General features: G+C 41.2%; 1 non-coding gene across 1 annotated transcript; it reads right to left on the bottom strand.

The window, feature by feature from the left end:
* Window positions 1-1,791: 1,791 nt before the first annotated feature.
* Window positions 1,792-1,865, bottom strand: trnan-guu (transfer RNA asparagine (anticodon GUU)). Its single transcript has one exon. It is a non-coding gene; the product is annotated as a tRNA-Asn (tRNA).
* Window positions 1,866-22,467: the final 20,602 nt, after the last annotated feature.

Here is a 22,467-nt window from a genome sequence, read left to right as displayed (position 1 = left end):
AAGAACTTAGTTCAGGTAACTTGATTGTTTTACTAAGATGAGCTTTAATGTTATACCATTGAAACAAGACCTTCATGTATTTATGATGACATCACCAATAGGAGCCTTCAGTCTGTCAGGGGGTAGAGTTCAGTCACCACCAATGACATCAGAGTCAGAGTTAGAGATCAAAGACAGACATTAAAGTCTCACATTAAACTCTCTTATTAAAAAAATTAAAGTGTTATATCTTTGAAAATATACTGCAATACATGAAATATTATATTTCCATGGATGGTAACCTCGTTCTTATATTCTTTAATATACTGCAATAGTAATGGACCCTCTATGACACTGTAGTGATGAATCTATCAAGGAGTACAAATGATTATAATCAGAGAATTTTGAAGTCAAGTTTGAGATCAGTTTGATCCTCTCTCTCTCTCTCTGTCTCTCTCTCTCTCTCTCTCCCTCTGTCTCTCTCTCCCCCCTCTCTCTCCCTGTCTCCCCCCCTCTCTCCCTCTCTCTGTCTCCCCCCTCTCTCCCCCTCTCTCTGTCTACCCCCCTCTCCCTCTCTCTCTCTGTCTCCCCCCTCCCTCTATCTCTCTCTCTCCCTCTCTCTCTCTCTCTCTCTGTCTCCCCCCCCCCTCTCTCTCTCTCTCAGGAGCTTTTAAATGAATATTTTAATAAAACAGAACAGGAGACTGAAGAGTGATCACTCAAACCCACAGGCTGAATGGGACATCTCTTAAAAATATTGAACCACTGAGTAAAACCATAGAAGCGCTCCTGTCTTGTCGGTGCTAACAAGTTAGCTGTTGAGTGAGTCCAGCTGTGCTGTCTAGGAATCCTGGTCAAAAGCCTCCACTCATCAAACAGCTGGTGTGTTGGTGGATCTGTGGATCCTGCTGGAAGAAGCAGGGTGGAGCTCTGAATGGTTCCTGTCTCAAAGAGCTTCTCTGTGCAGCTCCCATCAGCTCCTAAAAACAGGAAACCAGCAGATTCACTGTTGAACGGTGGCATTAAAATTTTTCCAAAGCTGTCCTGTCCACCATTTGTTGGTGCAAAGACATTTAAAAACACCAGTTGAACATTTTCCAAAGTTGCTCTCACCTTCTTTCAAACACCTGGAATGATTTCCTCCAAACCAAAAGAAACTGGTGAAAAAAACAACAACAAAAACCTCCTGGAGAATCAAACTCCACCCTCTGCTCCAACTGGACTTGGGACTTCAAATGACCTCCATTAAAAGCCTGCCTGCATCCCCATTCACTGACTGTTGTGCTGTGGGTCTCCTGGACAAACATGGCAGGATCCTCTTGATCTCCAGGAGTTTAAAAGAGCAGCTCTTTTAGAATGGGTTCTGGCTCCATTCAGGTTTAGAGAGCTGAGACTAAAATCACACATGAATGAAAGAGGGAACCCAACAAAACAAGTCAGCGTGAAAGAGGAGCAGATTTTAAAACTCCTCACCATTTCCACCTCCAGGAGTGAAGCCTCCCAGGACCCAAGAGGCTCCAGCTGGCAGAGCTCTCACTGGTTTCTCCACCACCTCGCTAACCTGAGCTGGAGCATCTGAGAACCAAACAGTGACCCCCTTCACTCCAGAGCCGACTCCACAAACTCTGAGCCCCCACTTTACCCACAGCCAGCAGGACTCCTCAACAGTGCATGACACACGACGACTAAATTTAACACTGAAGCGTCTCATCCAGAGATCTGTGACATGAGTCTGCTGTGGAGGGTCAATCTGTCCATCCACATTCAGATCATTAACACAGCGACTCCTAAGCACCAGCAGAGCCTGTTCATCGTCCCTGGGTGGGCTCGAACCACCAGCCTCTCGATTAACAGCCGAGCGCGCTGACCGATTGCGCCACAGAGACTCTGAGTCACCTGCTTTTCATGAAGAGTTTTCAGGCTAAATTCAGTGTGTGAGGTCCACACTGCACATTTGAGGGACCATGAAGGACAGAGGAGAGTCTGACTGTCATGGTGAAAGCCTTCAGCACTAGAACTGAAACAGCCCCACCATCTGAACCCCCCCAGACCAAACAGGCTTCATCAGAAACAGACACACCTCCTAGAACATCCAGAGATCATCAGTCTGATTAATAGAACATGACAAACAATCAAGAACATGTTATTGTTTGATCAGAAGCTGAAACAATGTTTCTATGTTTGTCTGTTCTGGTCTGAATGAAAGAGGAGGTTTTCTTGGTCATGTGACGTGGGTGAGAGTTCAACTAGAACTTCCTGATTCAACAGGATTTGAGTTTGTTGGGATTTTGTCAAAGACACCAACCAAACCTCTGAGTGGTGCAGATGTCTGCTGCCTCCTCAGAGCAGACTGGAGCTCAGCCTCACTCACCTGTGGGAGCCCCAGCAGAGCCACGGTGTGATGGAGTTTCAGTTTAGGATCCAAGATGCTGGGTTTCATTGGTGTTTTGTGTTTTTAGGCCTCCTGGCACCATCAATGGTAGAGCAGAGTGGCGCAGAGGAAGCGTGCTGGGCCCAGAGGTCGATGGATCGAAACCATCCTCTGCTAAAAGAAGAAAAATAAAATGAACCAGTGTCTTTAGAAATGTGTGTCTGTTAAAAAGAGGTTCATAAGGATTTTGTCTTCCTCCACAATCACCAACCATTGTGAGAGTTAACAACAGTCCACTTTCTGACTGAAGCAAAAGTAGACTTCAAAAGGTTTTTCTGATTCAACATAGCAGCTAAATTTCCATTTCCATTTCCTGAACAGGACAGGTTAAAAAAAAGGGAATGTCATGACTTCCTCTGTATGTTAGAATATGAACGACTAAAAATGTTCATGCCCAGTTTTAAGTTAGAATTAAACTGAAAATACAAAACTCTCCCCTCTTCAGTCCTGTCACTCAGTGTTGTAAACTGTTTCAAACAAATTCTACTGTTCAACAGTTCAAGTGTTTCTAATGAAGCTGAATGTTCTCCTCTACTTTCCTCAATTGGGTTTCTTTCATGTCCTCCTGAGATCAAAGACAGAATTCTAGGTACAAATAAAGACACTATCAAAGCCCTGATGACATCATCATCAATTCTGTCTTTGATCTGTGTCTGTCCAGCCTGTCCTGAGTGGATCCAACAGTTTCCCATGGGTGACTCTGTCGTGGTCTCTCTCTCCTGCTGTCTCCAACTCTCAGAGTGCTTCTACTGGTTTCTCCCCATCGTCCCTGTTGCTAGGCAGAGCACTGGTGAGGACTGAGGCCAGTGATGTCATCACCTCCAGCTGAGACCTGCCAGGTGGTCCTGCTTCATTCAACTCTGCTGCCTCTGCCACTGCCCTGACTGGTGAGGCTGACAGCAGGTTCTCTCTCATCTAAACTCTCTGTTTACAATGGAGGCTGAAATCCTTGTGATTGGTGGTTCAATCATCAGGTCTGTTGAACTCCCAGGTGCCATCACCTGCTGTCTTCCTGGTGCCAAAGTTGTGGACATTATTGAACGTCTCCAGGACTCATCGACCTCCACCCCTCCTGCAGGTTCTCCCTGTCTCTGTGGTGGTTCTCTCTGGTACTCCAGCTTCCTCCCAAAGTCCAAAGACATCAAGAGGGTAGTGGTTACCTGGACACTCTAAATGACTGTGAGTGTGAATGGTTGTCTGTCTGTGTGTGTTGGTCCTGGGATGGACTGGTGACCCATCAAGGGTGAACCCAGGGCTGGACTGGCCACCTGGCCGATGCACATCTTTGGGCCGGCCCATAACTGTCATAATTTGTTTTTCAAAAGTGTATAGTTTTTAATCGACCGTAACGGTATCGGAGACGCGAAACGCGGCCCATTGGTTGATTTTCTTGAAGGACATTGGGCTCGTCCAATGAAATCTCTCAGCTCTCTCTCTTTCTCTTAGTCAAGCCATGCTGCTGCAATGGAAGTGGAGGAGTCAGATCAGACAGTTGGAGACTATTTTAGTCGCCCTTCTTCCACACAGAGGACTGATTTTTTAAAGTTTCATCCTCAACAAGATTCCATAAACCCTGTTGTCCAGAGGCTCTTCATTAGAACGGACGGCACGACGTGGAAATGGCTGACTTATTGTGGTCAACGTCATGCTTTGTTTTGTTTTGTTTGCCCTGCTTTTAGCAAGCCCAGTGATCCAAGTGTCTTCATTAGAGGCCTGACAGACTGGAGGCATGTGCACCAAAGAGTAGAGGAGCATGAGAGAGGCATGGCACAGAGGCAGTGTGCTGAGGCCTATTTTTGAAACTGCTCCAGAGCAAGACTGGCCACCTCCTTGAGGGAAGACAGCTGACAGGACACCGTGAGCAGGTTAAGAAGCAGGGCTGGACTGGGACCAAAAAATGGCCCTGGCATTTCTCATCCCTGGCAGCCCTCCATGGTTATTTACACGATATGTGTAAGCACACGCCATACCAGAGGATGTATGCGCACATTTTGAAGTTTCAAAAATTAAAATAAAGTGCAGTATTCTACATGGAAGACAGTAACCATGTTAAAAGAGTGATACTCTTTCACTACTCAGAGACCTTCTTCTTCCACTACACGTTCCAACACCTGACGTCTCTTCTTCCCAGTCCAGCCCTGGAAAGAACGCGTCGAATTTTGGAAATTCGTCTGCTTTTCTTCTCCGGTGTCTCTCTTTTTCGGCTCCTCCTTTCTCCTTCCTCTTACTGGGCAACATTCTTCATGGCTTCTGACTGCAAGGCGGCCGCTGAGTGGTGGCACTACAACTGGATGGGTCTGTTTCTCATTTTAACACAAAAACAAACTAACCGCTGTTTCTGCGTTTTTACCAGAAATATATATTTTGAAATGCCTGCTCACACCGGCCCATCCGGCTACATCCACCAAACTTTACACACATAATATAATATAATATAATAATATAATACCCCTAAACACAAGCCCCAAAGCAGTAGTTGTTTTGTTTTTCTTCATAAAGGAGGTGCACAGTCATGACTACGATATCTCTGGCAACAAACTTGGAAGGGGCTTTGGGGTCTTGTGTTTCAGCTCTGTAACTTCTGGATGGCTGAAAATGTCAGAATCAGTCCTCTCACTGACATCAACCATTGGTGTGACTTTTGGTGGCTTCAGCTCAAATGAAACCAGGGAAGAGGGGCCAGACTTTGAGGAGCCCATTCGGGTTAGTGGATGCCCCGGGACCGTGCTTGGGCCCCTTAGCACCTAGATGGCTGAAATTCCCAGCACATGCTACTCTGGGGCATCACACTATGTGTGTAAAGTTTGGTGGATGTAGCCCAAGCAGAAACACCAGAACCCAGATTTGATCCTCAATTCTGCTCCAAAAGGCTCTCGGAGTGCAGAAGTCCCAGACCCTGATTTTGCCCAGTTTCACAAGGGGATAGTTTTTTCTCTTTGAACCTAGGAAGTTGAAATTTTAGTGTGTTGTTCTGTTCTCGAAGGATCGCATCTGTGGTGGTTTGACCCCCCTAAGTCCTTTCTGCTGTCCGTAAAGGGCGTGGCAAAGTCCAGTAAAGTCTTTAACTTAAGCATCATAACTGGTCAAAGTTGCTCCAAATGAGATGAGCTTTCTGGGAGGAGTTCACACCTCTGCCAGAAACCAATATTTAAAACTTTGAAGCCCCACCTCCTTCCTGAAGCCACTTCCTGTTTGGGAGGGGGTCCTAGAATTATTCCACCAGATTAGGATTTCATAAAGTTTCAGGTCTGTATCCACTGGAGAGGCCAATGAGAGCAAAAGAGCAACAGGGTCAAAGGTCAACAGGCCTCGTGTCTCAGCCAGGCCTCAAAGGGTTAAGTGAGCCTTTTGGAGCTCCTTTGAAAAAAGGCCTGTCACCAATCTTGTTCAGGACCAACATGAAGAAGGATCTTTGGAACATTTTCACATCTTTAAGACCGCCTTGACTCCTTTTTATAGCAGGAGTCACTGAACAGCACAAAGCTGCTATTGCAGCCATCAGGCCTCATTTCTGATCAGTTATTATTGTTGAAACAAAGCTGAATATCAATTATTGATTTTTATTGTCATCATTTTGAACACCTGATGAGAGAAACACAATAAAAACATTTGAAAAGGAAGGATCAGAGTGTTGTTGTACTGCAATACTACAGTACAGCACCAGAGACACTCAGTTATTGATTGCCTGAATGATTGATTTACCCAGAAGAGGAACAGCTTTGTTGGAGCAGTAAAAATACACACATCAGAACGACAAAGTTACACTGGAAAAGAAACTACATGACATTACCAGCACAACATCTGAAGAACAGTTAGGATCAATTTAACTGGCCAGATAGTTAGGATTTCTTTAATGATATCCTTGATGAACCCAGACATCAGAGTGGTTTGTTCCCCTCAATCATAAATCTGTAAATACAGCGTGAAGTGATGGAACTAAAAGGCCACCTCTGAGTGCAGGAGTGAGCCTCTGTGACGGATGTGACGTCAGCAGACCGCCATTAGTTTGAGTCATTGTTTATATTCTTAATGCTGATTGGTCGATCTATAATGGTGACAAATGGACTTCGTAGGTAGAATAAACATCCAGAAATTAAATGAATTTGTAGATTGTCTTATTAATCAAAAGATGAAGTATTAAAAATATTTGGTTTTTTTTCTCGGAGTGAGCGACAACTACCGGATTTTCTCACAGAAGAACGGGGGCCGACTTCCACGGAAGCAGATGTTTGTAATTCCTGGGGCACTAAAATCCATTTCATATTATTCTTTATTGAACAGCGAACATTATGGAAATAAAATTTATATTTCTCGCCAGAAATGTCCTTGAAATGCTTTTTAAAAATCAAACCTATCTTGAAATGACACTTGTCCGTAATGGCGTCCTTAGCAACCAACATAGCAACAGTAGAAATGTGACACTGTAACGACTCTCTTCCGAGAGGTGAAAGATTCATCGTAATAACGAACAAACCAAAGATTAAACACAAGAACTGAGCAAAGATTATGAAAACAAAATGCATATTTCTCTCTAGAAATGTCATCAGAATGCTTTATTAAATCAAAACTATCTTGGAAGAAGGCACTTTCCTCCGAAAATGACAGGAGCGGCGGCCATGTTTTTGTTTTGAGAGGCCCGCATGAAAGAGTCACATGAGGGAAGGGGGTATGGGGTCATGGGGGGGGGGGGGGGGCGATCCCCAGGTGACGTTGTTCAAGAGGCAGGGTTCACCCTGGACAGGTCACCAGTCCATCAGGAGAAATGAGGTGGTCGGTATCATGCAACCTAAAGTAAAACATTAGTCAGGTCAAATTCAGATTAAAGCAAGAGTCTCCAGATCAAAGTCAGAATTCCTGATGATGTCATCAGGGCTTTGACAGTAGCTAGAATTCTGTCTTTGATCTCAGGAGGACATGAAAGAAACACAATTTAGAAAAGTATATGAGACCACGGCAGCATGATGGTTTAGGGGTCAGCACTGTGGCCTCACAGCAAGAAGGTTCTGGGTTTGAGTCCAGGCTCGGGTGCAGAATCTGCATGTTCTCCCCGTGCATGCGTGGGTTCTCTCTGGGTACTCCGGCTTCTTCCGACCGTCCAAAGACATGTAATTTGGGATGAGGCTGATTGGACACTCTAAATTGACTGTAGATGTGAGTGTGAATGGTTTTGGTGACCTGTCCAGGGTGAACCCCGCCTCTGGCCTGTAGATGCTGGGATAGGCTCCAGCCCCCTCGACCATCAATGTAGGTCTTTTGTTAATTGCATGCCACATGAAATTATTAGTGGTCACTTTTCTAGCAACAGTCTCACAGTGGCAAGACAAGAACACTTCTACTTTTGATGATGACAGTTTGTTCAACACTAAACTTCATCCAGTACCATGTTGTCAAACACTGGAACCTCCACAGCACCTGAACAGGAACTTGAACCCTGGACCCTCACATTAAAAGTCTGATGCTCTACCGTCTGAGCTCCTCAGGCTCTTTCTACAGCATTGAGACAGGAACAGAAACACCTGTGAAGGTCAAACTGATGCTTTCTTGACTTGTTCAGTCCTCCATGTTGAAGTCCACCATGCTTTTGATTGGCTCTGATTCTCTGTGGCAAAATCCAACAAGAGGCTCCAAAAATGTCCTGAATGTCACAAGAATGCACAGGACAAGATGTTAGTTTCCTTCATGTCTGCAGTTCCTCCACTGGAAAGTAAAGTCAATGCTGCTCCTCTGCTGAAACCTGGGATCGGACCAGGGACCTTTAGATCTTCAGTCTAAGGCTCTCCCAACTGAGCTGGTTCAGTTCTGAGTGAGGGCCCTGCTTCTCTCATTTATAATCTCTTCCACTCTCACTGGACCTTAGAGAGGATTGGAGCTTCTGAAGTCCTGACACATTGAACAGTTCTCCAGGACCATTTTTGATGGATGTCTGGATCACACCAGCCTTTTTTGTTTGTCTTCTTGCACCACCGTGCCGCCCCTACTAGTCGTCTACATATCAGTGTTCTCAGTATTGCACGAACATTCACATCAGTATTGTGCTAATATTTTATTTCCTGGCTCTTCAATCCTCCTATTATGAAGTTGATTGCTTCAGCGACCAGGAGACGTTATCATTGGCAGCTAGTTTACTATTATTGTTGCTGCTGCTGTTGTTGGTTGTGTGTCTGTCTTCCATCCCCCTGTCCCTCTGTCTTTCTCTCTGCTTGTCTTTCACCCTCATTTTGTTCCCATCTTTTTGTCATTCTCTCCCTCCTTTCTCTCTGTCTTTTGTCTTTCCTTCTCTATATTTGTCTTCTGCTGTCTGTCCTGTCCTGCTCTCTTTCAACAACCAACCAGTCAAAGCAGACGTCCGGTTAAAAAAATATGATAAAAGAACTCTTGGTTTGATTTGGCTTGAGACATGAAGAAGATAGGATTGTTTTCCTTTCATTTTAGAAGCTTTTCCAGATTCATGAAAAGATCATCAATCAGAGCAGTATTTCAGACAGACTTCTGGTCCGTGAGGACGAGGAATCCAGCACAGATCCACAGAACTCCAACTGCCATCTTTGATGGTTCCTTTACAGTCTGTAGGGTGGAGAGATCCTCCTGAGTCTGGCTTGGAATGTTTGTCTGTGGATGTGTTGGCCCTGTGATGGACTGGTGACCTGTCCAGGGTGAACACGGCCTGTCGCCCAAAAGCTGCTGGGATAGGCTCCACCCCCTCATGACCCTGAACAGGATAAGCAGAAGACAATGGACAGAAGTCCTGACACATTGAACAGTTCTCCAGGACCATCTTTGATGAAGGTCTGGATCACACCAGCCTTTTTTGTTTGTCTTCTTCCAGTGTCCTCAACATTGTGTGAGCCAATAATTCCACATCTGTACCAGACACACCTCTGGTTGGTGGGTTGATGGATCTTTCTGTTCTAACAGTGTCTTTTATCTTGCTTTTATCTTTTCTATCTTTTCTTTGTATCTGCATTCTGTGGTGCACGGTGGCTCTGGAAGAGCGCTCTAACTTTTGTCACTGTACCCCCCCCCCCCATACAACGAAAATAAAAGATTCTGATTCTGAGTCTGACACACACACACACACACACACACACACACACACACACACACACACACACGTGTATCAACATGATGTTCCGAATGTTTCACTGTCTGTGGTTGTCCAGCTCTCCTTGTCTCTTCACTGTCATTGTCAGAACTCGGAGCAGTCTTCCTCTCCAGGTGATGTCTCTGAGTGATGATGATTGCTGTCTGTTCAACCAGCTTCATTTGTTGATATCTGAGAAGGACTGAAGACAGCAAAGTGTGCTGATTGGCCAACAACCCCTCACAGGTCAAAGGTCACTGCTCTGAGGCGGACCAGTTTACTGTAACAGTGGTGGCACCATCCACTGCTGGCGCTCTCTTCAGTGCTTCTTGTTTCTGCCCTTTGTGTGTGAGCTCCTAGAGCAGCTGGTCCGGCTCCTCCCCCTTTTCTTTTCTATTCCTCTAATTTATTTTTTTGATTTTCTGTTTTTGTAATTCATCATCGATCTCGGCTCACGGTCGCTACACTCTTGACCTCCTGTGAGCCTTGAAGAGAGAGAAGCCACCTTTGTGTTGGAGAAGAGCAGCTTAGTCCAGGCAGCCAGCAGCCTGAGACCAGAGGGTCGCCCATCAACGCGCTTCCCTTCTTCATCGAGCAAATCTCAGCGGGAGCCACGGTCGATGAGGTGGAGGCTTTGGAGGCCGTCCTCCCACCAGTTCGTTGGAGAGGCGTCGTACATCGATGGGAGAATCCAGCTGAGAACGTAAGCCGGTTACGTTGGTTTTCACCGATTCAGGCCTGGACTCCTGTCTCGCTGCCAAACTCCGCCTGACTCCGTAGAGCTGGTCAGCCTCCACTCAGTCCTCTTCATTTGGTTGGAGGTCACCATCGTTCATCCTACACACCTTTCCACCTGCCTCTTAGCCGTCTACTTGAAGCTCAGATAAATCCAGGCTAATTCATACCTGCTACTCAATATGGGCCTTAATTACTCTGCTGGAATTATCACTCTGTCTTAAGTGTTTTCTTAATTGTATTAAATCCTCTTTAATTTCCAAGAAGTCTTCCAACTCATTCATTCATGCAAGCCACTGATCCACAAGACCTCATTGATGAGCTTCAACCTGAGACTGAGTGTTTCTCGTTGGACGAGACACCCATTCAATGAGACTCATTGTCAGTCCATTGAAATCTACTGGTGTTCCTGGTGAGTTGATTTAACAACATGAGCTGACAGAATCTACGTTCAGGTAGGAACCACCACATCCAGGGGTCTGGACCTTTGAGCAGGCAGAGCCATCAAAGTAGCAGACTAAGCTAGCAGACATTAGCATTGAGAAGAAACTGATACCTGAGCCTACTTTTGGGTCTGGTCAAGTGATGACACAATAATACGAGATCATTGTCAGACTGACGCCTGCTCAACACTGACCAAACGCCACCCTATTGCATTATGGGAAATTTCTGCTTGGCTCGCGTCCATCAAAACACACAAAGAAATTTGTCCAGAATCAGTATTGACAGTGGATACAATTGAGTCCACACTGGTTTTTCATTCTGAGTCGGGTGCAGGTGTGGAACTTCAGACACAGTCTGTGTTTGTGTTGTTCATTCAGTGATTTTTCTTACAATTCCCAATCACAGCTGCAGAAAGTGAGAGGACAAGCAGGGATTTTCAAGATGAACGCCCAACGTGGGGCTTGAACCCACGACCCTGAGATTAAGAGTCTCATGCTCTTCATCAGACTCACAGTCACATGAGCCATCACATGATTGATGAATGACCACAAACACCTTCATCTTTGACAAAGAAGTCAAATAAAAGGTGAACCACAGATGAGACACCAGTGGTAAAAACACTAAAGTGCTGTCAAGGAGAAACAGGATACGAGCAAACACACACACAAGTTACAGAGAGAGAACTCTCCCAGAGGGAACCACTCAAAGGAGAACCTCGAGATCATCAGGCTGGATGACCTCATCAACATGAGAAAGGTGGATCAGTAGACTTTGATCCAACATTTGAAGATCAGTTTTGGTGGCTCCTCCATGTTGGAGGAAACCAGGCAATGTTGGACCCTCACAGGGAAGCTCCTTTGCCTCCTCTGCTGCCAGTTCAACCACTCACTCCCATCAGTGGAGAGCAGCTTCAACTGGTTTCCATTGTGGATGCACAGGAATGTGGAGAAAACATCCTTTGTCAGAAGTGGGATTCCAACCCACACCTCCAGGAGAGACTGCGACCTGAACGCAGCGCCTTAGACCGCTCAGCCATCCTGACAGACACTGAAAGGTGCAGACTTCAATATCAAATGAATTAATTCATTGACAAAGTAGAATTTTTTAAAATGTTAACATTAAACACACAGTCTGAGTTCATGACAGTAAGAAATTAATTTCATTTTTCTAAAGGACAAGAAATGAACCAGAACATTAGAACCACATTGATCAGTTTGTTACATGGGACACCTTCCAGACAGTGATGTAGTAAGAATTGCTAATGAACTCAAAATGATGTGAACAGAAATGGAGTGAAAGTTTCGAATAACCTCAAAGTGATGCTGACAGTAATGTAGTAAGAGTTGCTACGAACCTCAAAATAATGCAACAGTGATGTCGGAAGAATTGATAATGAACTCAAAATGATGCTAACAGTAATGTAGTGATAGTTGCTAATCAAGTCAGTGATGCTTACAGTAATGTAGTAAGTGTTTCGAACAACCTCAAAGTGATGCTGACAGTCATGTAGGAAGAGTTGCTACGAACCTCAAAATAATGCGACAGTGATGTCGGAAGAATTGCTAATGAACTCAAGATGATGCTAAAAGTAATGTAGTAAGAGTTTCAAACACCCTCAAAGTGATGCTGACAGTCATTTAGTAAGAGTTGCTAATGAACTCAATTCAATGCAACAGTGATGTCGTGAGAATTGCTCATTAACTCAAAATGATGCTAACAGTAATGTAGTGATAGTTGCTAAAAAACTCAAAGTGATGCTGACAGTAATGTAGTAAGAGTTGCTACGAACCTCAAAATAATGTGACAGTGATGTCAGAAGAATTGCTAATGATCTCAATATGATGCGACAGTGATTTAGTAAGAATTGCTAATGAACTCAAAATGATGCTAACAGTAATGGAGTGAACGTTTCGAATAACCTCAAAGTGATGCTAACAGTCATGTACTAAGAGTTGCTCCGAACCTCAAAATAATGCGACAGTAATGTCAGAAGAATTGCTAATGATCTCAAAATGATGCGACAGTGATGTAGTAAGAATTGCTAATGAACTCAAAATGATGCTAACAGTAATGGAGTGAAACTTTCGAATACCCTCAAAGTGATGCTAACAGTCATGTAGTAAGTGTTGCTACGAACCTTAAAATAATGCAACAATAATGTAGTAAGAGTTGCTACGAACCTCAAAATATTGCGACAGTGATGTTGGAAGAATTGCTAATGAACTCAAGATGATGCGACAGTGATGTAGAAAGAATTGCTAATGAACTCAAAATGATGCTAACAGTAATGGAGTGAAACTTTCGAATAACCTCAAAGTGATGCTCACAGTCATGTAGTAAGTGTTGCTACGAACCTCAAAATAATGCGACAGTAATGTAGTAAAAGTTGCTACGAACCTCAAAATATTGCGACAGTGATGTCGGAAGAATTGCTCATGAACGTAAAATGATGCTAACAGTAATGTAGTGGTAGTTGCTAATCAAGTCAGTGATGCTTACAGTAATGTAGTAAGTGTTTCGAACAACCTCAAAGTGATGCTGACAGTCATATAGTAAGAGTTGCTATGAACCTCAAAATAATGCGACAGTGATGTCGGAAGAACTGCTTAAGATCTAAAAATGATGCGACAGTGATGTCGGCAGAAATGCTAATGAACTTAAAATGATGCTAACAGTAATGTAGTGGTAGTTGCTAATCAAGTCAGTGATGCTTACAGTAATGTAGTAAGTGTTTCGAATAACCTCAAAGTGATGGCGACAGTCATGTAGGAAGAGTTGCTACGAACCTCAAAATAATGCGACAGTAATGTAGTAAGAGTTGCTACGAACCTCAAAATAATGCGACAGTGATGTCAGAAGAATTGCTAAAGATCTCAAAATGATGCGACAGTGATTTAGTAAGAATTGCTCATGAACTCAAAATGATGCTAACAGTAATGGAGTGAACGTTTCGAAAAACCTCAAAGTGATGCTGACAGTCTTGTACTAAGAGTTGCTACGGACCTCAAAATAATGCGACAGTGATGTCGGAGGAATTGCTAATGATCTCAAAATGATGCAACAGTGATGTAATAAGAATTGCTAATGAACTCAAAAAGATGCTAACAGTAATGGAGTGAAAGTTTCGAATAACCTCAAAGTGATGCTGACAGTCATGTAGTAAGAGTTGCTACAAACCTCAAAATAATGCGAAAGTAATGTCGTAAAAGTTGCTATGAACCTCAAAATATTGCGACAGTGATGTCGGAAGAATTGCTAATGAACTCAAGATGATGCTAACAGTAATGTAGTGGTAGTTGCTAATCAAGTCAGTGATGCTTACAGTAATGTAGTAAGTGTTTCGAACAACCTCAAAGTGATGCTGACAGTCATGTAGTAAGACTTGCTACGAACCTCAAAATAATGCGACAGTGATGTCGGAAGAATTGCTAATGATCTCAAAATGATGCGACAGTGATGTAGTAAGAATTGCTAATGAACTCAAAATGATGCTAAAAGTAATGGAGTGAAACTTTCGAATAACCTCAAAGTGATGCTTACAGTCATGTAGTAAGTGTTGCTATGAACCTCAAAATAATGCGACAGTAATGTAGAAAAAGTTGCTACGAACCTCAAAATATTGCGACAGTGATGTTGGAAGAATTGCTCATAAACTCAAAATGATGCTAACAGTAATGTAGTGATAGTTGCTAATCAACTCAGTGATGCTTACAGTAATGTAGTAAGTGTTTCGAATAACCTCAAAGTGATGCTGACAGTCATGTATTAAGACTTGCTACGAACCTCAAAATAACGCGACAGTAATGTAGTAAAAGTTGCTACGAACCTCAAAATATTGCGACAGTGATGTCGGAAGAATTGCTCATGAACTTAAAATGATGCGAAAGTAATGTAGTGGTAGTTGCTAATCAAGTCAGTGATGCTTACAGTAATGTAGTAAGTGTTTCGAATAACCTCAAAGTGATGCTGACAGTCATGTATTAAGACTTGCTACGAACCTCAAAATAATGCGACAGTAATGTAGTAAGAGTTGCTACGAACCTCAAAATAATGCGACAGTGATGTCAGAAGAATTGCGAAAGATCTCAAAATGATGCGACAGTGATGTAGTAAGAATTGCTAATGAACTCAAAATGATGCTAACAGTAATGGAGTGAAACTTTCGAATAACCTCAAAGTGATGCTTACAGTCATGTAGTAAGTGTTGCTACGAACCTCAAATAATGCGACAGTAATGTAGTAAATGTTGCTACGAACCTCAAAATATTGCGACAGTGATGTCGGAAGAATTGCTAATGAACTCAAAATGATGCTAACAGTAATGTAGTGATAGTTGCTAATCGACTCAGTGACGCTTACAGTTATGTAGTAAGTGTTTCGAATAACCTCAAAGTGATGCTGACAGTCATGTACTAAGAGTTGCTACGAACCTCAAAATAATGCGACAGAAATGTAGTAAAAGTTGCTACGAACCTCAAAATATTGCGACAGTGATGTCGGAAGAATTGCTCATGAACTTAAAATGATGCTAACAGTAATGTAGTGGTAGTTGCTAATCAAGTCAGTGATGCTTACAGTAATGTAGTAAGTGTTTCGAACAACCTCAAAGTGATGCTGACAGTCATATAGTAAGAGCTGCTACGAACCTCAAAATAATGCGACAGTGATGTCGGAAGAATTGCTTCAGATCTCAAAATGATGCGACAGTGATGTCGGCAGAAATGCTAATGAATTTAAAATGATGCAAACAGTAATGTAGTGGTAGTTGCTAATCAAGTCAGTGATGCTTACAGTAATGTAGTAAGTGTTTCAAATAACCTCAAAATGATGGTGACAGTCATGTAGGAAGAGTTGCTACGAACCTCAAAATAATGCGACAGTAATGTAGTAAGAGTTGCTACGAACCTCAAAATAATGCGACAGTGATGTCAGAAGAATTGCTAATGAACTCAAGATGATGCAAACAGTAATGTAGTGGTAGTTGCTAATCAAGTCAGTGATGCTTACAGTAATGTAGTAAGTGTTTCGAACAACCTCAAAGTGATGCTGACAGTCATGTAGTAAGACTTGCTACGAACCTCAAAATAATGCGACAGTGATGTCGGAAGAATTGCTAATGAACTCAAGATGATGCTAACAGTAATGTAGTAAGAGTTTCGAACACCCTCAAAGTGATGCTGACAGTCATTTAGTAAGAGTTGCTAATGAACTCAATTCAATGCTACAGTGATGTCGTGAGAATTGCTCATAAACTCAAAATGATGCTAACAGTAATGTAGTGATAGTTGCTAAAAAACTCAAAGTGATGCTGACAGTAATGTAGCAAGAGTTGCTCTGAACCTCAAAATAATGTGACAGTGATGTCAGAAGAATTGCTAATGATCTAAAAATGATGCAACAGTGATTTAGTAAGAATTGCGAATGAACTCAAAATGATGCTAACAGTAATGGAGTGAACGTTTCGAATAACCTCAAAGTGATGCTGACAGTCATGTACTAAGAGTTGCTACGAACCTCAAAATAATGCGACAGTAATGTAGTAAAAGTTGCTATGAACCTCAAAATATTGCGACAGTGATGTCGGAATAATTGCTCATGAACTTAAAATGATGCTAACAGTAATGTAGTGGTAGTTGCTAATCAAGTCAGTGATGCTTCCAGTAATGTAGTAAGTGTTTCGAACAACCTCAAAGTGATGCTGACAGTCATATAGTAAGAGTTGCTACGAACCTCAAAATAATGTGACAGTGATGTCGGAAGAATTGCTTAAGATCTCAAAATGATGCGACAGTGATGTCAGCAGAAATGCTAATGAACTTAAAATGATGCAAACAGTAATGTAGTGGTAGTTGCTAATCAAGTCAGTGATGCTTAAAGTAATGTAGTAAGTGTTTCGAATAACCTCAAAGTGATGGTGACAGTCATGTAGGAAGAGTTGCTACGAACCTCAAAATAATGCGACAGTAATGTAGTAAGAGTTGCTACGAACCTCAAAATAATGCGACAGTGATGTCAGAAGAATTGCTAAAGATCTCAAAATGATGCGACAGTGATTTAGTAAGAAATTCTCATGAACTCAAAATGATGCTAACAGTAATGGAGTGAACGTTTCGAATAACCTCAAAGTGATGCTGACAGTCATGTAGTAAGTGTTGCTACGAACCTTAAAATAATGCAACAACAATGTAGTAAGAGTTGCTACAAACCTCAAAATAATGCGAAAGTAATGTAGTAAAAGTTGCTACGAACCTCAAAATATTGCGACAGTGATGTCGGAATAATTGCTCATGAACTTAAAATGATGCTAACAGTAATGTAGTGGTAGTTGCTAATCAAGTCAGTGATGCTTACAGTAATGTAGTAAGTGTTTCGAATAACCTCAAAGTGATGGCGACAGTCATGTAGGAAGAGTTGCTACGAACCTCAAAATAATGCAACAGTAATGTAGTAAGAGTTGCTACGAACCTCAAAATAATGCAACAGTGATGTCAGAAGAATTGCTAATGAACTCAAAAAGATGATAACAGTAATGGAGTGAAAGTTTCGAATAACCTCAAAGTGATGCTGACAGTCATGTAGTAAGAGTTGCCACAAACCTCAAAATAATGCGAAAGTAATGTAGTAAAAGTTGCTACGATCCTCAAAATATTGCGACAGTGATGTCGGAAGAATTGCTCATGAACTCAAGATGATGCTAACAGTAATGTAGTGGTAGTTGCTAATCAAGTCAGTGATGCTTACAGTAATGTAGTAAGTGTTTCGAACAACCTCAAAGTGATGCTGACAGTCATGTAGTAAGAGTTGCCACGAAACTCAATAAAATGCGACAGTAATGTAGTAAAAGTTGCTACGAACCTCAAAATATTACAACAGTGATGTCGGAAGAATTGCTAATGAACTTAAAATGATGCTAACAGTAATGTAGTAAGTGTTTCGAATAACCTCAAAGTGATGGTGACAGTCATGTAGTAAGAGTTGCTACGAACCTCAAAATAATGCGACAGTGATGTCAGAAGAATTGCTAAAGATCTGAAAAAGATGCGACAGTGATGTAGTAAGAATTGCTAATGAACGCAAAATGATTCTAACAGTAATGGAGTGAAAGTTTCGAATAACCTCAAAGTGATGCTGATAGTCAAGTAGAAAGAATTGCTGCGAAACTCTAAATATTGCGACAGTGATGTCGGAAGAATTGCTAATGAACTAAAAATGATGCTAAAAGTAATGTAGTGATAGTTGCTAATCAACTCAGTGATGCTTACAGTAATGTAGTAAGTGTTTCGAAGAACCTCAAAGTGATGCTGACAGTCATATAGTAAGAGTTGCTACGAACTTCAAAATAATGCCACAGTGATGTCAGAAGAATTGCTAAAGATCTCAAAAATGCGACAGTGATTTAGTAAGAATTGCTAATGAACTCAAAATGATGCTAACAGTAATGCAGTGATCGTTTCGAATAACCTCAAAGTGATGCTGACAGTCATGTACTAAGAGTTCCTACAAACCTCAAAATAATGCGACAGTGATGTCAGAAGAATTGCTAATGATCTCAAAATGATGCGACATTGATGTCGTAAGAATTGCTAATGAACTCAAAATGATGCTAACAGTAATGGAGTAAGAGTTTCCAACAACCTCAAAGTGATGCTGACAGTCATTTAGTAAGAGTTGCTACGAACCTCAAAATAATGTGACAGCGATGTCAGAAGAATTGCTAATGATCTGAAAATGATGCGACAGTGATGTAGTAAGAATTGCTAATGAACTCAAAATGATGCTAACAGTAATGGAGTGAAAGTTTCGAATAACCTCAAAGTGATGCTGACAGTCATGTACTAAGAGTTGCTACGAACCTCAAAATAATGCGACAGTAATGTAGTAAGAGTTGTTACGAACCTCAAAATATTGCGACAGTGATGTCGGAAGAATTGCTAATGAACTCAAAATGATGCTAACAGTAATGTAGTGATAGTTGCTAATAAACTCAGTGATGCTTACAGTAATGTAGTAAGTGTTTTGAACAACCTCAAAGTGATGATGTGACAGTCATGTAGTAAGAGTGGCTTTGAACCTCAAAATAATGCGACAGTGATGTCAGAAGAATTGGTAATGATCTCAAACTGATGGGACAGTGATTTAGTAAGAATTGCTAATGAACTCAAAATGATGCTACAGTGATGTTGTGAGAATTGCTCATAAACTCAAAATGATGCTAACAGTAATGTAGTGATAGTTGCTAATAAACTCAGTGATGCTGACAGTAATGAAGTAAGAGTTGCTATGAACCTTAAAATAATGCAACAATAATGTAGTAAGAGTTGCTACGAACCTCAAAATAATGTGACAGTGATGTCAGAAGAATTGCTAATGATCTCAAAATGATTCGACAGTGATTTAGTAAGAATTGCTAATGAACTCAAAATGATGCTAACAGTAATGGAGTGAACGTTTCGAATAACCTCAAAGTGATGCTGACAGTCATGTACTAAGAGTTGCTACGAACCTCAAAATAATGCGACAGTAATGGAGTAAAAGTTGCTACGAACCTCAAAATATTGCGACAGTGATGTCGGAGGAATTGCGAATGAACTCAAAATGATGCTAACAGTAATGTAGTGATAGTTGCTAATAAACTCAGTGATGCTTACAGTAATGTAGTAAGAGTTGCTACGAACCTTAAAATAATGCAACAATAATGTAGTAAGAGTTGTTACGAACCTCAAAATAATGCGACAGTAATGTAGTAAAAGTTGCTACGAACCTCAAAATATTGCGACAGTGATGTCGGAAGAATTGCTAATGAACTCAAGATGATGCTAACAGTAATGGAGTGAAACTTTCGAATAACCTCAAAGTGATGCTGACAGTCATGTAGTAAGTATTGCTACGAACCTCAAAATAATGCGACAGTAATGTAGTAAAAGTTTCTTCGAACCTCAAAATATTGCGACAGTGATGTCGGAAGAATTGCTAATGAACTCAAGATGATGCTAACAGTAATGTAGTGATAGTTGCTAATAAACTCAGTGATGCTTACAGTAATGTAGTAAGAGTTTCGAACAACCTCAAAGTGATGCTGACAGTCATGTAGTAAGAGTTGCTACGAACCTGAAAATAATGCGACAGTGATGTCGGAAGAATTCCTAATGATCTCAAAATGATGCGACAGTGATGTAGTAAGAATTGCTAATGAACTCAAAATGATGCTAACAGTAATGGAGTGAACGTTTCGAATAACCTCAAAGTGATGCTGACAGTCATGTCGTAAGAGTTGCTACGAACCTCAAAATAATGCGACAGTGATGTCAAAAGAATTGCTAATGATCTCAAAATGATGCGACAGTGATGTAGTAAGAATTGCAAATGAACTCAAAATGATGCTAACAGTAATGGAGTGAAAGTTTCGAATAACCTCAAAGTGATGCTGACAGTCATGTCGTAAGTGTTGCTAAAAACCTCTAAATAATGCGACAGTAATGTAGTACAAGTTGCTTCGAACCTCAAAATATTGCGACAGTGATGTCGGAAGAATTGCTAATGAACTCAAGATGATGCTAAAAGTAATGTAGTGAGAGTTGCTAAGAAACTCAGTGATGCTTACAGTAATTTAGTGATACTTGCTAATAAAATCAAAGAGATGCTGACAGTAATGTAGTAAGAGTTGCTACGAACCTTAAAATAATGCGACAGTAATGTTGTAAAAGTTGCTTCGAACCTCAAAATATTGCGACAGTGATGTCGGAAGAATTGCTAATTAACTCAAAATGATGCTAACAGTAATGTAGTGAAAGTTGCTAATCAACTCAGTGATGCTTACAGTAATGTAGGAAGTGTTTCGAATAACCTCAAAATGATGCTAACAGTAATGTAGTGATAGTTGCTAATAAACTTAGTGATGCTGACAGTAATGTAGTAAGTGTTTCGAATAACCTCAAAGTGATGCTGACAGTCATGTAGTAAGAGTTTCTACGAACCTCAATATAATGCGACAGTAATGTCGTAAAAGTTGCTACGAACCTCAAAATATTGCGAGAGTGATGTCGGAAGAATTGCTAATGAACTCAAAATGATGCTAACAGTAATGTAGTGATAGTTACTAATCAACTCGGTGATGCTTACAGTAATGTAGTAAGTGTTTCGAATAACCTCAAAGTGATGGTGACAGTCATGTAGTAAGAGTTGCGACGAACCTCAAAATAATGCGACAGTGATGTCAGAAAATTGCTAAAGATTTCAAAATGATGCGACAGTGATTTAGTAAGAATTGCTCATGAACTCAAAATGATGCTAACAGTAATGGAGTGAACGTTTCGAATAACCTCAAAGTGATGCTGACAGTCTTGTACTAAGAGTTGCTATGAACCTCAAAAAAATGTGTCAGTGATGTCGGAAGAATTGCTAATGATCTCAAAATGATGCGACAGTGATGTATTAAGAATTGCTAATGAACTCAAAATGATGCTACAGTGATGTCGTGAGAATTGCTCATAAACTCAAATAATGCAAACACTAATGTAGTGATAGTTGCTAAAAAACTCAAAGTGATGCTAACAGTAATGTAGTAAGAGTTGCTACGAACCTTAAAATAATTCAACAATAATGTAGTAAGAGTTGCTACGAACCTCAAAAAAATGCGACAGTATTGTAGGAAAAGTTGCTAGGAACCTCAAAATATTGCGACAGTGATGTCGGAAGAAATGCTAATGAACTCAAAATGATGTTAACAGTAATGTAGTGATAGTTGCTAATCAACTCAGTGATGCTTACAGTAATGTAGTAAGTGTTTCGAATAACCTCAAAGTGATGCTTACAGTCATGTAGTAAGTGTTGCTACAAACCTCAAAATATTGCGACAGTGATGTCGGAAGAATTGCTAATGAACTCAAAATGATGCTAACAGTAATGGAGTGAAACTTTCGAACAACCTCAAAGTGATGCTGACAGTCATGTAGTAAGTGTTGCTACAAACCTCAAAATAATGCGACAGTAATGTAGTAAAAGTTGCTACGAACCTCAAAATATTGCGACAGTGATGTCGGAAGAATTGCTAATGAACTCAAGATGATGCTAACAGTAATGTAGTGATAGTTGCTAAGACACTCAGTAATGCTTACAGTAATGTAGGAAGAGTTTCGAACAACCTCAAAGTGATGCTGACAGTCATGTAGTTAGAATTGCTAATGAACTCAAAATGATCCTAACAGTGATGGAGTGAAAGTTTCGAATAACCTCAAAGTGATGCTGACAGTCATGTAGTAAGAGTTTCTACGAACCTCAAAATAATGCGACAGTGATGTCGGAAGAATTGCTAATGAACTCAAAATAATGCGACAGTGATGTCGTGAGAATTGCTCAACAACGCAAAATGATGCTAACAGTAATGTAGTGATAGTTGCTAATAAACTCAAAGCGATGCTGACAGTAATGTAGAAAGAGTTGCTAGGAACCTTAAAATAATGAAACAATAATGTAGTAAGAGTTGCTACGAACCTCAAAATAATGTGACAGTGATGTCGGAAGAATTGCTAATGATGTCAAAATGATGCGACAGTGATGTAGTTAGAATTGCTAATGAACTCAAGATGATGCTAACAGTAATGGAGTGAAACTTTCGAATAACCTCAAAGTGATGCTGACAGTCATGTAGTAAGTGTTGCTACGAACCTCAAAATAATGCGACAGTAATGTAGTAAAAGTTGCTACGAACCTCAAAATATTGCGACGGTGATGTCGGAAGAATTGCTAATGAACTCAAGATGATGCTAAAAGTAATTTAGTGATAGTTGCTAAGAAACTC

The sequence above is a fragment of the Aulostomus chinensis genome, chromosome 1, assembly GCF_037954235.1.
Source record: "Aulostomus chinensis isolate RoL2024-O1b breed Wild chromosome 1, RoL_Achi_v1.0, whole genome shotgun sequence".
Taxonomy (NCBI): domain Eukaryota; kingdom Metazoa; phylum Chordata; class Actinopteri; order Syngnathiformes; family Aulostomidae; genus Aulostomus; species Aulostomus chinensis.
This window is presented reverse-complemented; position numbering and strand designations above follow the sequence as displayed.